Raw genomic sequence first — 15,639 nt, 5'->3', positions numbered from 1 at the left:
AAGAACAGTAAGTAAGTAATTACACAACTACAACAGCATCCACACAGCTTGCCTATCGTAACACTTTTTGATTAACTGAAAAGACACAATAAAATTGACTTACTCAGATCTAACCAAAAAGTATGAGCATAACATTACAGGACAAAGAAAGTTAAAGATGATCCATTTAATTTAAACTTTTCCATAAAGTAACAAAGTAAGGTATCTGTCAGATGATGAGAACTTAATCATTGAAGAACCCTTTTAGATCTCTAATGAGTTGATAAACACATTAAAAACTTTGACAAGTTAAAGAACTCTCTCCCCCTGTAAGCAAGCTTTTATAGCATCGTTGAATCACGTTTCTGAACACTTGTTCCTATCCTCGATTTGTTTCTCTACAACCTCTCGAAGGTAAAATTTCTTCCATCCCATGTTCACGGCTGATACAGCCAACCAGTGTAACATTTCTTCCATCCCATGATCACGGCTGATACGGCCAACCAGTGTAAAATTTCTTCCATCCCATGATCACGGCTGATACGGCCAACCAGTGTAAAATTTCTTCCATCCCATGATCACGGCTGATACGGCCAACCAGTGTAACATTTCTTCCATCCCATGATCACGGCTGATATGGCCAACCAGTGTACAATTTCTGTCATCCCATGATCACGGCTGATACGGCCAACCAGTGTAAAATTTCTTCCATCCCATGATCACGGCTGATACGGCCAACCAGTGTATAATTTCTTCCATGCCATGATCACGGCTGATACGGCCAACCAGTGTCAAATTTCTTCCATCCCATGATCACGGCTGATACGGCCAACCAGTGTATAATTTCTTCCATGCCATGATCACGGCTGATACGGCCAACCAGTGTCAAATTTCTTCCATCCCATGATCACAGCTGATACGGCCAACCAGTGTAAAATTTCTTCCATCCCATGATCACGGCTGACACGGCCAACCAGTGTAAAATTTCTTCCATCCCATGATCAGGGCTGATACGGCCAACCAGTGTAAAATTTCTTCCATGCCATGATCACGGCTGATACGGCCAACCAGTGTAAAATTTCTTCCATCCCATGATCACGGCTGATACGGCTAACCAGTGTAAAATTTCTTCCATCCCATGATCACGGCTGATACGGCCAACCAGTGTAAAATTTCTTCCATCCCATGATCACGGCTGATACGGCCAACCAGTGTAAAATTTCTGTCATCCCATGATCACGGCTGACACGGCCAACCAGTGTAAAATTTCTTCCATCCCATGATCACGGCTGATACGGCCAACCAGTGTAAAATTTCTTCCATCCCATGATCACGGCTGATATGGCCAACCAGTGTAAAATTTCTTCCATCCCATGATCACGGCTGATACGGCCAACCAGTGTAAAATTTGAGACAAACATACAGTCGTGGTTGCGGTAGTCAGTATCGTGTTGCTACGCGTTGCGTATTGACAAAAACAACAGACCCAGAAAAGAAACCTGGAGTATCTTCTTCTGCCCTCCCCTCCTTTCTCCCTCTCTTAAGTTTCACAACATTCACAGGATCCCACTCACATTCAAATCTGTTCGCCGATAGTTGACTGCAGTACAGCTTTTTGTTTCCTGCATATGAAATAAACCATTGTTGAAATCCATCCCCCCCCCCCCCCCCCCCCTAATTTTTCAGTGTTCCAAGTTACACAGAAGTGTAAATGCGTTTTTCTTGCATGTAGCTGCCAAAAATGTTGGTGAGAGGGAGGCGGTAAGGCATGGAGCGGGGAAACAGTCTTTCTCTCGCTTCCTTCTTCCCCATGGCTTCTCTTGACCTGTGTTGTTGGCCATCTCATAAATATTGCCGTACTGATACAGTTATTAGTGAACTTCGCTATTCTGTGTTTCTTTGATCATCGTTTAACGTGTCCGATTTTCGTTATTTCGTAATTAGAGTGCCGATGTGTAATTTGAAAATTGTTTTGAAACTTGCATGTAAACTTCAGATCCGTGTCCGGAAACGGACTTGAAAAATCCTACCATTGTCGATATTTTCACTGAACAAAACGAAACGTGTGTTGTGATGAAACCATGTGTCAGTGGCTGCAAAGCGCTAGTATTGACTCATGAAATATTTATACCGTCGCTGCTAATACCGCATGTATCATTACACAGAAAAAATGTGACGCTCTTATGTGTTTACATCGCTCGACCATAGTCAAGTCTTTTACTGTTAGGATCTTAATGTAATTTCACTCCTAAAAATGTTTTTGAATGTTACATATTATGTTGCTCTGGACCAGGTCTCAATGTACACCGAACGCGCTGTCAAACTAATGTTGTGTGGGTACTTCCCAGCAGCAGACGCTACTATTATTGAATGTGCCTCTCCATAATTCATGCAAAGGCGTCAAAAAATTAAAAAAAGAAAGATTAATAAACAGAAAAACACGATAGCATACTCTCACAGTATTCGAGACACTCTGCTAAAAGCTAACGAACTCACACTTCAAATAGTTCCAATTGGTATTTTCTGGGTGAAGAATATTGCTTGCAAAGCCACAGACGGAGCTGTTCCAAAACATGGTATAGGATATAAGAGAAGGATAGTACGCGGAGTAAACAAGCTTTCAAGTGAAAGTTCAGAGCAATGACAGGTTTCCATCCTAAACATGAATGTTTATACTGATATTGTATCAGTAACCAATTTTTTAAATTATGAAAATAGTGTTTTTTGTAATGCACTACTATTAATGAGTTGGACGTAAGACAGCTTTAGCGATATCTGCCCGTTCATGTAGAGAGGATCGGCGCTGAACGCAAAGTGTAAAAATATAGTGCCAGGTGTGGGGTTCGAACCCACGCTCCCTATTGGGAACCAGAACTTAAGTCTGGCGCCTTAACCGCTCGGCCAACCTGGCTACGTTGTGATTTTGGCACATATTATGCTTTTCCCGTTCTGCAGCTCTTGCTGGCCGTACGGACAGCTACGGATATTTTAGTGTACGTTACGTATAGGCGCTCGCCGCCGACGCACTCACCAAACATTGGCCTGCGTCTCGTATTCTCCGGTAGACTATTTGCTCAGCGATCGGAAATTTCTGCCGAGGAGTGATCGTTGCTGAATACCTGTTTGCTCACCTTGTGAGTAACTTACAGCAATAGAAAATGAAGCAAGACGTGGACATGATGTAGTTGTGATGGAAATGAGCTGCAGAGATAAAGGCAGGCATTCGTACACTTTTCCTACATCCATTAAGTAATGTAGAAGTATTTTTGTGAACGTGGATCATAGAGACCTTTTGAACCTACAGATACGTGATTAAAAAGACACACACTATAGACATCAGAATGTGTTAGTTGTCACTAAAGGTAAAAATACAAGCATGTTGCCGAAGTGTCTGTTTCTGTTTCTGAATCATTGTTTTGATTCTTGTTACACAGTGTTGCGAAAATGTCCATAGGTGTTATACTTTTCCCATTCTTCTATGAACTTCTCGGCGTGTGTTTTAAGCGTATATTACGCGAAGTTTTGCTGCGCGGCCGAGCGCGGTCAGCGTTGATAATAGAAATGACTGCAACGACTTCGCTATGTACTCTGTGGAACGAACGACACTTACTACGTGGGATAGCTCAATGAACATAAAGAGATTTTCTTCGGATTATTTCTATTTAAAGGAAAATTACGTCCAATACGGGACGGGAATCTACACACTGTATTGAAGGATGCTGAAGTTGTGAATTGTGAAAATTCTGAAAATATATAATTATCTATTTAATTAAGATACTTTCAGTGAATTCCTCGATAATTATTGAGTCCTACTTCATATACCAGGAATTTTCTCGACGTAAGACACAGGGAAGCGGGTAGGATGACGGGCTTGGTCGAATCATGCAACGCGGTCTTTGCGATTCACGTAAATTTTTAAGAAACGGAACTGCCTGTTAATGCACTACATAGCGAGAATACCCCGATCATACTACACGCTGAGCTTCGTCATAGCGCATCAGACGAATTCCCTGACTCTTAAATCAGACGCAGTATTTCACGGCAGATACATTTCGAAAAATTCTTTCAGGTTTCTTTTTATCTGTAATACAGAGATTCAACACCTGGTGACGATGAAGACATTAAGTTCCTTTCTACAAAAAGAGAAACCTAAACACAGTCAACAGACATCTCATAGACTACGAGTATAAACATAAATGCCAACTAGACCTTTTTACAGACATTCAGTTAATTGTTTATCTTGGCCATCAGAATTCAATTTTATAAATATTGTTTGAATATTATGGTTATGTAAAATATATTGTCTTCTTCAGATGTGGAGCTCACGTACCGTTCCTTATTGTTTGGAGTCCATCCAAACTATGAATGGGACACGGTGCAACACGCTAACGATTGTTTCCTGTCGCCATCAATAAAAGAGTCTCACAGAAATTTAGGACTATCCAGAATGCTATTCCAGTGCATAAAAAGTTATCAGTGAGTAGAATTTTCGAAATGATATTATCGCCATTTGACTATATGGAATATGTTTATTTCACGATCTAGATTACGGCCTTAGTCATACGATTCTCAACATGAAAATGGTCTAAGGCCGAAATATAGATCGGGAAATAAATATACTCCTTACTGTCGTACTGTCAAATGCCGGTAATAACATTCCGAAAATTCTACATGACTTTAGCCCCACAAAAAGAAAGAAATCAGCAATGAGGAAATGTCATAATATTATATCCTCACCGGCAAAGGCCGTAAAACACACTTTACTGAGCTTTGAGATGTTTCCCGACGTGATTTAACCAAACCCGAGGCGGATCCTTCGATTTACTTAAACATCTTTTCCTGCTAATTCAGTTATACTCCACTACAGTCTCCAAATCCTTCTTCACACCATTGTCCCAAAAATTTGTTGCCGCGATGAGATTTCAAGCTCAAGGATGAGGCCGCGTTTAACTAGCGCATAGGGTTAACCAAAAATACACGCTTGACGAAAGAAGTGAAGTACGCAGCAGATGTGGCCGCATGTCATCGTAACTTTGTACACGTATACACCATCGGTAGGTTTGTTAAAAGCTTCGAGCTGTAATTCTCTCTGATGGGTGAACGGCCACCAGAGCGCAGTACTTTTGTACGAGTTTAGTGAAATTACCATGCCTGGTAGGGTATGCAGGAGGGGTGAACAGCATCACATGGTGAATGATCACTGTGAAAGACACGGTGATTCCGAGTACTGATGTGAGAAAGCGTTGTCAGTGTCTGACAATGTTTGAATCGGGTCTCGTTGCTGGACTTCATTCAGCTTGCTGGTCCAATCTAGATTTGTACTCGCGTGACATTGGTCTGATGATGGACTGCATTGAAACGTGACGCAGACATATCTGTCGTCAAGGTTACGATCGACCAAGTTTACCATCACAAGGGAGGGTCGGTTTACTGTGCACTAGGCACCCCGACACGTCTGCACCTGCTACGGTCTGTGTTATGAGTCATAACACACCACAGGTCGGAGACTAACAGCAGCCAGACCGAGGAATGCGTTGTCTGCCAGTGACACAAACGGATGCGTTTGCAGAGGTGCCGTGACGGGGAGGCATCGATTGTTGATGAATGGCGTCACACTTTCTGTATTCAGCGCTGAACAGCGGTTCTGCACTGTCCCGGACAACTTCTTCAGCGAGTTTGGGCGGCGACTTGGGAGTGGCCTCATTTTTCCAAAGTGTTGGAGAGACACAGCGATGCTACCCCTAGCTGATAGTGTTGAAGAGAACACCGAAGGCAAAACGCTACGTGACGGACGTACTGCTTCTTCATGTGTTACCTCTCATGTGACAGGATAGCGCTCGTCCACACATCGCACGTGTTTGTGTGAATTGTCCGCGTGATGCTGAGGTACTATCCCTATCATCAACTACTTCTATTTGGCAGTATCTAGGATATTAAGCACCAGTTTCAACAGCTCTTGCCCCTGGAGATGATGCAACGGGTACATGACACCGTTCTCAATCGAAGGAGCGGACTCATTCAGGCCAGAGGGTAGTAGGCACATACTGCCAAGAGCCTTGTACACTTGCACCTGACTCGATTTTGTAATCACTCAGATAGCTTTAGTTTTAGTTGTGTCATGTTCTGTAGATCATTTTCCCGATTATTTTGTCGATATGATGTTAAACAAGTCAGATTACAAGATATACATACACACATGAATAGTGCTAATATTAATATTACTGAAATTTTTAGTTCTACTCATGCAACTACATTTAGAGGTACATTTTTTTTACCATTTCTAAAACAGAAACTCGTCCATGCAGTAGAAGATGTTGTCCAAAAGAAATGATTTTAAGCTAGATTTAAGACTTGATCTGCTACCTGCTAGACGCTTTATGTTGTTGGGCGAAAGATCACATATTTTTGTTGCTAAATAATGAAGTCCTTTTTGAGCAACTGACAGCTTCAATAACGGATAATAAAGGTCATTTTTCCCTCTAGTGTTGTATACACTTTCTACCCGTCAAGTTGGTATCCTCCTCTCCTTCTGAGTTCTCAGCTCTTTTTGTTAGGCAGTATTTGTCAATCCAGCTAACCAGGAGGGGTAGTGAAAGGCTGGGATTGGTTGTGTCGAAGTGCACTTGCTGAACCACTCAGTTCACATTAGTCGCGGAGTCAGGAACTGAGCTTAAGGGCGCAATTGCAGGAGTCTTACGTCGCTATCAAATGTCAGGTTTGTATCTGTGTCGTGCGGACGTCTATGATACTGCTTCTACAGTGTGGTGTAGTGTTGTGTTGCGTTTGTGCTGTTGTGGATGAAAGGAAGGGAGAGGGTGGAAAGCCGGTGCTGGCAAATAGCCTCCGAACTAAACGTCACTGTTCCACGTACGGATCACCATCAGCGGTGTCAAATTTCCTCACTTCATGAGGCACTGCAGACAGGTTTGGAATTTAAACTAGGACATTGGCGCAAAGACTGGTGTTCAGGAAGTTTCCCCTTCCCCCACCAGCGTCAGAACTGGCTTACCTCTCTGTCGAGCCCCACCGCACAGAAGTGCGTTGGCGACTTGTGTACGGCGGCGGGTGATGAACCACAAAACTTTAACAGTTCAGAAGGCAGACGATTTAAAGGGACTTCATAACAACTAATTAATTAAACTTAAAGCCGTGCGGGGTAGCCGACGGTCTAGGGCGTCTTGTCACGGTCCGCGCGGCTTCCCTCGTCGGAGGTTCGAGCCCTCCCTCGGACAGGGGCGTCTGTGTTGTCCTTAGCGTAAGTTAGGTTAAGTAGTGTGTAAGCTTACGGACCGATGACCTCTTCAGTTTGGTCCCTTAAGGCCTTACCAAAAATTTCCAAAATTTCCAAACTTAATCTGTCTTGGAGCAGATGAGCCACAATAATGTCTGCCAAGTTCTGAGATTGGCAGCACTTGGGGTGGCGATAAATTAAGTGGCGCCAGGGTGGATCTCGAAAGAACACCAAACCCGAGCTATAAAAAGCCATACTAGCAGACGGATAGTGTCACTCTATACAACCGCCGTAACGATTTATCTGCTGACCAGGAATGGCCCGGATGCACTCATCACGTCCGCCCACAGCACGGTCCATTCGTCCACCGCCGACACGACCAAGAGAACCGGCCATCGCCAAGCTGCTGTAGCTGCGATCAGCGCGCGGTTTGCTCTCCACTCATCAAGGAACAAGGCAGCGCCCTCTTCCTAACTCTCAAATGCAGCCCAACTGGAGTAGGAGCACAGGGGGCAGTTGAACGTCTCCGATTCACTAATTTAGTAGAATGCATGAGTACTACTTTAGAATGTTTCTACAGCTACAGACATACTCTGCCAGCCAGTGTACGGTGCTCGGCTTAGAGCAGCCTGTACCAGGACTAGCCGTCCCCGTTGCAGTTGCACTCGCAAGACTTTCTGCATGCTTCCCCACGACCCCAAGTTTCCCTTGTCTTCGTGGTCCTTAATACCTTGGAGGGAACGGAGTCGATCTGCAGTGAGCCGCAAAAGAGAGTTCTCTTAAATTTTCGCAATAGTTTTTTTTTTTTTCGAAACAGAAAGTCACCTTTTTATCTGAGCTCACGTAGCATCTGCATGTTCCTCGTGCGGTGATCGGATCTACGGGTAACAAATCAAACAGCCCGACCCTGAATTGCTTCTATGTCTTCGTTTAATCAGACCTGACGGAGATCCGAAACACTAGAGCAATAATGAAAAATTGATCGCACTTGTGATGCATACGGTATCACTCCCAGTCATCCGAAGCCGACAATTCGCCTTCTGCACAGGTTTGTTCAACAGTTCTTATAGTACATCCTATATACATCCGGCGACATTCGCACAACGTCCGCTGCACAACCCGTTTTGAAGCCCTAGATTATCTTTCACAAAGCATAGTAAAGCGAAAAAATTTAATTTTGTGTACGTCCACAGCCTGAATGTGTATTGAGAACCAAAATACGGTCCAAGTAGGCTTTATTCTTTTTATTGTCTTTGCATTCGTCCAGTTTCAAATTTGAATCATTTTTTAGCCGAAACCTTAAGATACGTGCTTGAAAATGACCCAAGGTTGAAACCGGACCATCGCACAGCTGTTGTTGTTGTGGTGGTAGTCTTCAGTCCAGAGACTGGTTTGATGCAGCTCTCCGTGCTAACCGTCAGCATTCTTCTGTAGCACCACAATCGCACACATAATAAAAGGAGTACAGACTGCAGAACCTTGCTTTCACTCTCAAAGCATATTACAGCTTTTAGTTTCTTTCGATGTATCGATACACATTGCTATTTTTGAAGTTCAGCCAATCACAGCGTGTAAGCAAGTGCGCTGGGACTGTGTTGTACAATTATTTGCAAATGCTGGAATCATGTACTCTGGAATTCGTTCTATAACTCCTTTGCAGGATGCGAGTGAGCGTTATCGTCCTGGAAGGTCTCTTTCTGTACATCCGAGATACCACCGCATAAAACGAATGTCTGCAGAACCTTCAGTGATTCCTGTTTAAAGTGATGTGAAAAAATTTGCACCTTGTGCATATCTGCGAACGTAAACGGACGTTAGTCTCAGGTTCAAGAGGAGCAGGGAAAGAAAGCCTAAGCCTTCTGAAACAATTTCCTTTACTCGAAAAATCATGTCTAACGTGTAGAGAGATGCACATCTGTGAAATCACAATCTGGTGCGGGGTAACATTCACTACCGTGTTGCTCCACGCCGAACATTGTAGCATGTAATCCGTGAGAGACGAAGGCTCGAAGGCTCGGTATTGACAGTTCAGGCGGCAGGCTGCAATGTTGCCGAACATGGCTTAACGGCATCCGCGCGCCATCGCTGCAACACGTGTTCTCTAGCAGCAGGAACAAAAGCGTCTACGACGTGCAGGTTGTATTTGTATGTGTGAATTTATAACGCGGTTGTTACTTGCCATATATAACCTTGAAAAACTGAAAAGAGCTATTTAGTATGTAATATGATGAAGTATTATAAGTTACTTATTAAATTTCACAATATAAATGAAAATTAATTTCGCAAATCGTCCAACAACAACAGTTTTTTGTTTCCTTTGTTAAATACTAGCATTATTAATTAGTTCCATAATGAGCTAAAGAATAATTTATCAATAAATTACCATTTATAACCTGAAGAAGATACTCAATGTTCCTTACATTCCTGAGGGTGTTGAAGTTATGCTAATGGCGAAGCACCACTCACGTTACTGTCAGAATCGCATTTAGAATAGTGTTCTTCAGCACTACTCGAACTACCACTGCCTCTCAGACGAATAATTAAATTTTCTACGCTTTCTTCCACAAAGCCTTCGTTTTTGGCTGTCTCTCTGATTACATGTGCAGTGCTTTTCACAATTTTAGACCAGGTTGCGCTTGTCACTTGATTGAAGGCTGCTAAGGAGATTTTCAACATCAGAGATGGGGAATTTTTTATTGCCTAGAGCCGGCTGCTGTGGCCGAGCGGTTCTAGGTGCTTCAGTCTGGAACCGCGCTGCTGCTACGGTCGCAGGTTCGAATCCTGCCTCGGGCATGGATGTGTTTGATGTCCTTAGGTTAGTTAGGTTTAAGTAGTTCTAAGTCTAGGCGACTGATGACCTCAGATGTTAAGTCCCATAGTGCTTAGAGTCATTTCAACCATTTTATTGCCTGGAGCAACGTAATTTTTGTTGGCGCCCATATCTCTTAAGTGACAATGGAATGGCAGTAGCCGAACGATTTCATAACTGTTTTAAAAGTCTCGTCAGTTATGTATGCTGGAAATTGTGGTCTCTTTGCATCACAATTTTGAGCATTTTAGCCTTCTTCAAATCTTCTCTGAAATACAATTATCATCCTTTCGTTCTGTGAATGATATGGTATTTTTTGCTGCCAAAGTTGATGTCTTATCTTGAACAACGGACTGATATGTGGCATTATCCATAACGATCACTGATTCACATAGGCGATGTCTCGAACCCGTTTCGAAAAACTACATTGTTCGTGATAATCACCGGAGTTTTTGGAACGAAACATTAACAACCATTTTATGAGAAAACTGTCGTATGTACTTGCTTGTAAAAAAATAATCCACCCCTTGTTCCTATAGGCCATGGTCCCCTCTGGTGTTCCATCACTCCAGCCTCTACGTAATCAATGGCTGGCATTAATCCAGCTTTCAACTATCTCCATAATATATTTTCGAATCTTACTTCCATGAGCCTGCGCAGGAATGTGTAACGTTATGAAACTATATCTGTCCTTACCATTAATGTTTTGCTTTCGTTAAACACTGAATAACTTTCAGCACAGTTTGCAATGAAAATTTGCTTCCTCGAAAAAGATTGTCATTTTGAAGCGCCTCGACTAATTTTCCCTTCTTTCATAATAGCTGTATATATGACAACGAAAAGCGTTATTCTCGAAATCGTCCAAAGCTGCCGCTTGCTTCTTTCTCTGTCAAGCCGGCCGGCGTGACCGATCGGTTCTAGGCGCTTCAGTCTGGAACCGCACGACCACTACGGTCGCAGGTTCAAATCCTGCCTCGGGCATGGATGTGTGTGATATCCTTAGGCTAGTTAGGTTTAAGTAGTTCTAAGTTCTAGGGGACTGATGACCTCAGCAGTTAAGTCCCATAGTGCTCAGAGCCATTTGAACCATTTTTTCTCTGCCAGACCAAAGCTCGTTGGTGCGTTGACCACAGAATGGTCTTGCTGTCGCTGTTCAAGGCTCACCCTGTCCTCGTCGGTGGAATTGAGGGTCATCAAGTGTGTCAAGAATCGTTCTTGTGACGACACACTGCAAGTTTCAACTGATCACAAACATGCTCATTGGGATGATTCCTTCCTCCTGAAGTAAAGTGTTCCCGAGATGGACACCACAATGTTGGCTGTAGGGCCAGACTTTAGGATAGAAGCTCCAGTCGTGGTATTGCACCGAGCTCAAATACCTTGAGCAGTGATGAGAGGCGCCTGACTCTCTTACACGATACTGGGCCAAAACGTAACTGACCCACCTGACTGCTCAACCCTTGGAACTGCGTCGTACAGTGCTATCTGGCCGTCTCCACACTCTCCTAAGAGCTTTATCATCATCACTATATTCCGTGTTATCCAAATAGGCACGTATGTTCACATTCTGAGGTCGACATTGTGCTGCCTAGGATAGCTCTTTGGCCTGAAGCGAGGCATAGCACTGTAGCAAAACAACTCTGTGGACTACCAAAAATTTTCCCTGCAGTTTTGATTTTCGATGTATTTTTCTACGAATCAACGTTTGTAAATGAACTTACTAATTCCAGAAACAGATTTTCACTCTGCAGCGGAGTTCGAGTCTCGGCCGGCACACAGTTTTAATCTGCCAAGTAGTTTCAAACTTACTAATACTTGTTTGATGAAAGGAAATGTTTCCTCTTTATAAAGTTAAATAAACGTTAGTTGTAAGCTAGTGCAAGTAGGCAATTAGCAATACTACAATTAACAGAAGTGCTGAAGTTCGGTAAACAGTAATTTGAAAGACGGAACTTAATACAGCGAGATTCAGTAAAAGATATTTTTTGTATACTTTTCATGAATAAATAAGTTTTCCATTTTATGCAATCAGTTTTTTTTTTTTTTTTTTTTTTTTTTTTTTTTTTTTTTTTTTTTTTTGCTATCGACGTTTTGACTTACGTATTGTTACAGTAAAGTGGTTATAGAAAGACGCTATATCATTACAATAGCATTCAGTAATGAAGAAATATAAAAGACTTTTTGAGTTAAATTAAAGGCAGCAAGCTTTACAGTGCGTGACTTCACGAATTTTTGCATTTACATAACCGTTTACTAGTGATGAGATTTTGTTGTTCTTTGATTACTACTAAATGATTTCCAAGAGCTGCTACCCAATTGGAAGGTATTTGTTCACTGTAACATATCCGTTTGAAATCTCTATGGACTAACATTTACCAATTTTGTGCTGTTTTAGTCTTGCAACAACATCAAACATTGTTACGTACGTTTGTCCCATTAACAGACAGTGATTATAATGACAGTGATTTTGATCACATAGTGAGCTGATAACGGTTGATTTTCTTTAATTCTTTAACTAACCTTATAACATTTTACAAATTTAACTAATTACTTTGATTCCATCCAGCCAAATTTTACCTTCATTTATTTTAACCGAGAGTTTACTTCTTGTCGTCACCGCTGCAAGTACAGTTGTAAGCTACTGCCTCACTTCATGCTTATGCTAATCTAAGGATAAGATCTACGGAGATCATTGCAGGTGTAAACGGCTGCATTCACGTAGTACGAGCTTGTTTTCCGACGTCACGTTTAGGCAGTGAAAATCCCTTCGAATTACTCGGTTTTCAGATTTGAAAATGGAACTTATTTTCTTTCTGCACTTATCATACATCTACGCAAATACTTCGCAGGCCACCATATGAAGCATGTTGGAGGGTACCTTGTATCACTGCTAGTCATTTCATTTCCTGTTTCACTCAAAAATAGAAGGGAGGGAAAACTACTATCTATATGCCTCTATGCGAGCCCTAATTTCTCTTATCGTATCTTCGTGGAGCTCAGCAGAAATATACGTGGTATGCCAGTTCTCTAAATTTTCTGAGTGGTGTTCCGCAGAAAGAACGTCATCTCGCCTCCACGGATTCCCATTTGAGTTTCAGAAGCATCTTCCTTATACTCGTCTTCGTTGAACATTGGTTTTCTAATAGGGCCAATTACCAACAAATCCGGTGCTTATGCGCTCGTTCATTTCAAAATCATGCTTGTTACTAACACAATCAAATGGTTATGTAAGCTCACGGACTACAGTAGGCCACATAATGATTGCATCCCCTGTTTAACTGCTCTAGCATTCATAAATATATGTTACATTTCACTACACCACTAACGTTGTTTTGTATTATGTGAGTTTTAACCATTTACTCTAAGAGAGAAGAAAAAAAAGAAAAAGAATTTGCACCACGAAGGAATTATCCAAATGGGACGGAAATCGGTAGATGTGACGTACATGTAAGGGCAAATAAGTTATCACAATTTGAAAAAAAATGGATGTTTATTCAAGAGCTTCAAAAATTGAGCACGTTAGTGATGCGTTGGGCCCCCTGGGACTCTTATGCAAGTACTTGGCACTGACTGATGTTGTTGTGTCCTCCTGAGGCATGTTGTACCAAATTCTGCCCAGTTGGTGCGTCAGAGCTCGTTGGGAGGGCCCTGTCCCCAATGCTCCAAACGCTCTCAGTTGGGGAGAGATTCCGCGACTTTGCTGGCTGAGGTAAGGAGATTTAACAAGCATAGAAACTGGTGCCGTGTGCAAAGGGGCACTATCTCGCTGAAACATAAGCTCAGGATGGCTTGCCATAAAGGGCAACAAAGCGGGGAGGAGTATATCGTCTGTCAGTGTGTGAGTGTTATGTTGACGAGTTGCGCAACGGGTTGATCTGACAAGTACCCTTTGGTTCCTGGACGAAGCAATTTCCACCCCACACTACTACAGAAGCCAGACAGACGCTACTAACGTACCAAAAAGAAATGGCTGAAAAACTGCAGACTTCTGGAGTCGTCCACTTTAAGGAAAAGACACAAAAACATTCTATATTCTTACCTAACTAGTGTTATACTTGGGTACTGGAGTATTGCTAGTTAGTGTAAGAAAAACATTAAACGAACGGAAAATATTATTTATTGCAAAATTTAAGAAAACCAAGTGAAACTTTTATTTATAAACTGACACACAAATTTCCGGGTTCTTTTCGGGATAGGAGGTCACCTCTTATGGATAGGAATCCTGTTAATGACATTTATATACAAAGTGTGGGAAAGCTGTTTTATCCCTTTTCTTTAAGAATGTTATGTACTCCGCAGAATGGCTGAGATCTGCACCTCCTCAACTTGAATAATTATGCAATTGAATTTTTCTAAGTACTGTCGAGGACGTCGCGTAAAATGTAATGGAGTGAACGTGAATGAAGTATGTTATTTCTAAAGGACGACAGATCGGGCTCGCCTACGCTGTAGCGCACAGTACCGTGAGCTGTGACAACTGCTGCCTGCGTCGCTCGCCGCTGAAAAATAACAAAACTATCTTCACTAGGCTCTGATGAAGTCAAGGACTCCTATCTGCCCCTTGTCTAACTATTGGCGTGGTACACCAGTCAGATAACCAGTCCACTGCGATGCCACTCAATGTACGCTCACAGGTGCTAACTAATACTGTGTTCACACCGCACATTAAGTGTCGCGGCCAACACAGTGAACAAACGCTTAATCGCGAGCGACTCTATAGAGTATCACTCCGATTCGCTCTCCCAGTGACGTACTGAGTAGAGACTTTGTTCCTCGCTCTCTGTGTACACGAACGAGCGCACTCGCTCCCACTATGTGTTCCCGCTACAAGAGCGTCACCGGAACGACTTCCCTCCATGCAAATAGCGAAATGGTATATCATCCGCTGTCGTTTCCTCTCTCCTCCAGCTCATTGCGTCAGAAATAGTCCACCAATCATTGTTACTCTTACAAACGGAAGAATGGCTAAGCTGACAAATCCGGAAGTATAAAGCATTTGCGTTAAGCGTTTACTGTCCACTTGTGAGAACTCTGAAACTGCACACTAGGTCCGTCAAAAATGCATATGCTGGGGCTCTCCCAAACATTACCGCGGGTTTTGCTTCTAAGGTGAACATGCAGGCCATTATCCCTTTTCTCTGGCAAAAAGTGTTTTCGTCCGTGGGCGGTCGGCCAGCCGGCACAGATGCGTGCCAACTCACCCTCCTACGGACTTTCCTGTGGGCTGATTGCCTCCGCCAAACAAAAACTACTGTGGCTGTCGCGTCTTGAATGTTTGCGTATGCCAACCTCGACTTGTTAATCTCGGTGCACACTTGCGATTTATTAATTGGATTTGCACATCGACTAAATGTAAATATGTAAAACTGACTCTACCCATCGAGTTTGGGCACAAATGAAACGTCTTGATATGCAGAATACGATGGTGAGGTCGAAATATGTAAGAAATGAAGATGAGGAGACCACGCAACTTTACACGTCGACATACCGCTGTGCAAGAAGGATGCTGCGGATGAAAACCAAAGGGTCCTGCTATGAAAAGAAGAGACAGCCCAGATCATCCCTCCTGGTTGTCGGGCTGTGTGGTGCGCGACAATCAGGTTGGTATCCCACTGCTGTC

At 42.8% G+C, this 15,639-nt stretch overlaps 1 protein-coding gene and 1 non-coding gene across 2 annotated transcripts in view; one reads left to right on the top strand and one right to left on the bottom strand.

Moving 5' to 3' along the window:
* The window catches only part of LOC126284778 (EF-hand calcium-binding domain-containing protein 4B-like), a 625,649-nt gene that overhangs the window by 40,228 nt on the left and 569,782 nt on the right, over window positions 1-15,639 (top strand). The gene's annotated exons all lie outside the window — the stretch shown is intronic.
* Window positions 2,808-2,890, bottom strand: Trnal-uaa (transfer RNA leucine (anticodon UAA)). The gene has a single exon. It is a non-coding gene; the product is annotated as a tRNA-Leu (tRNA).

The sequence above is a fragment of the Schistocerca gregaria genome, chromosome 1 (assembly GCF_023897955.1).
Source record: "Schistocerca gregaria isolate iqSchGreg1 chromosome 1, iqSchGreg1.2, whole genome shotgun sequence".
Taxonomy (NCBI): domain Eukaryota; kingdom Metazoa; phylum Arthropoda; class Insecta; order Orthoptera; family Acrididae; genus Schistocerca; species Schistocerca gregaria.
This window is presented reverse-complemented; position numbering and strand designations above follow the sequence as displayed.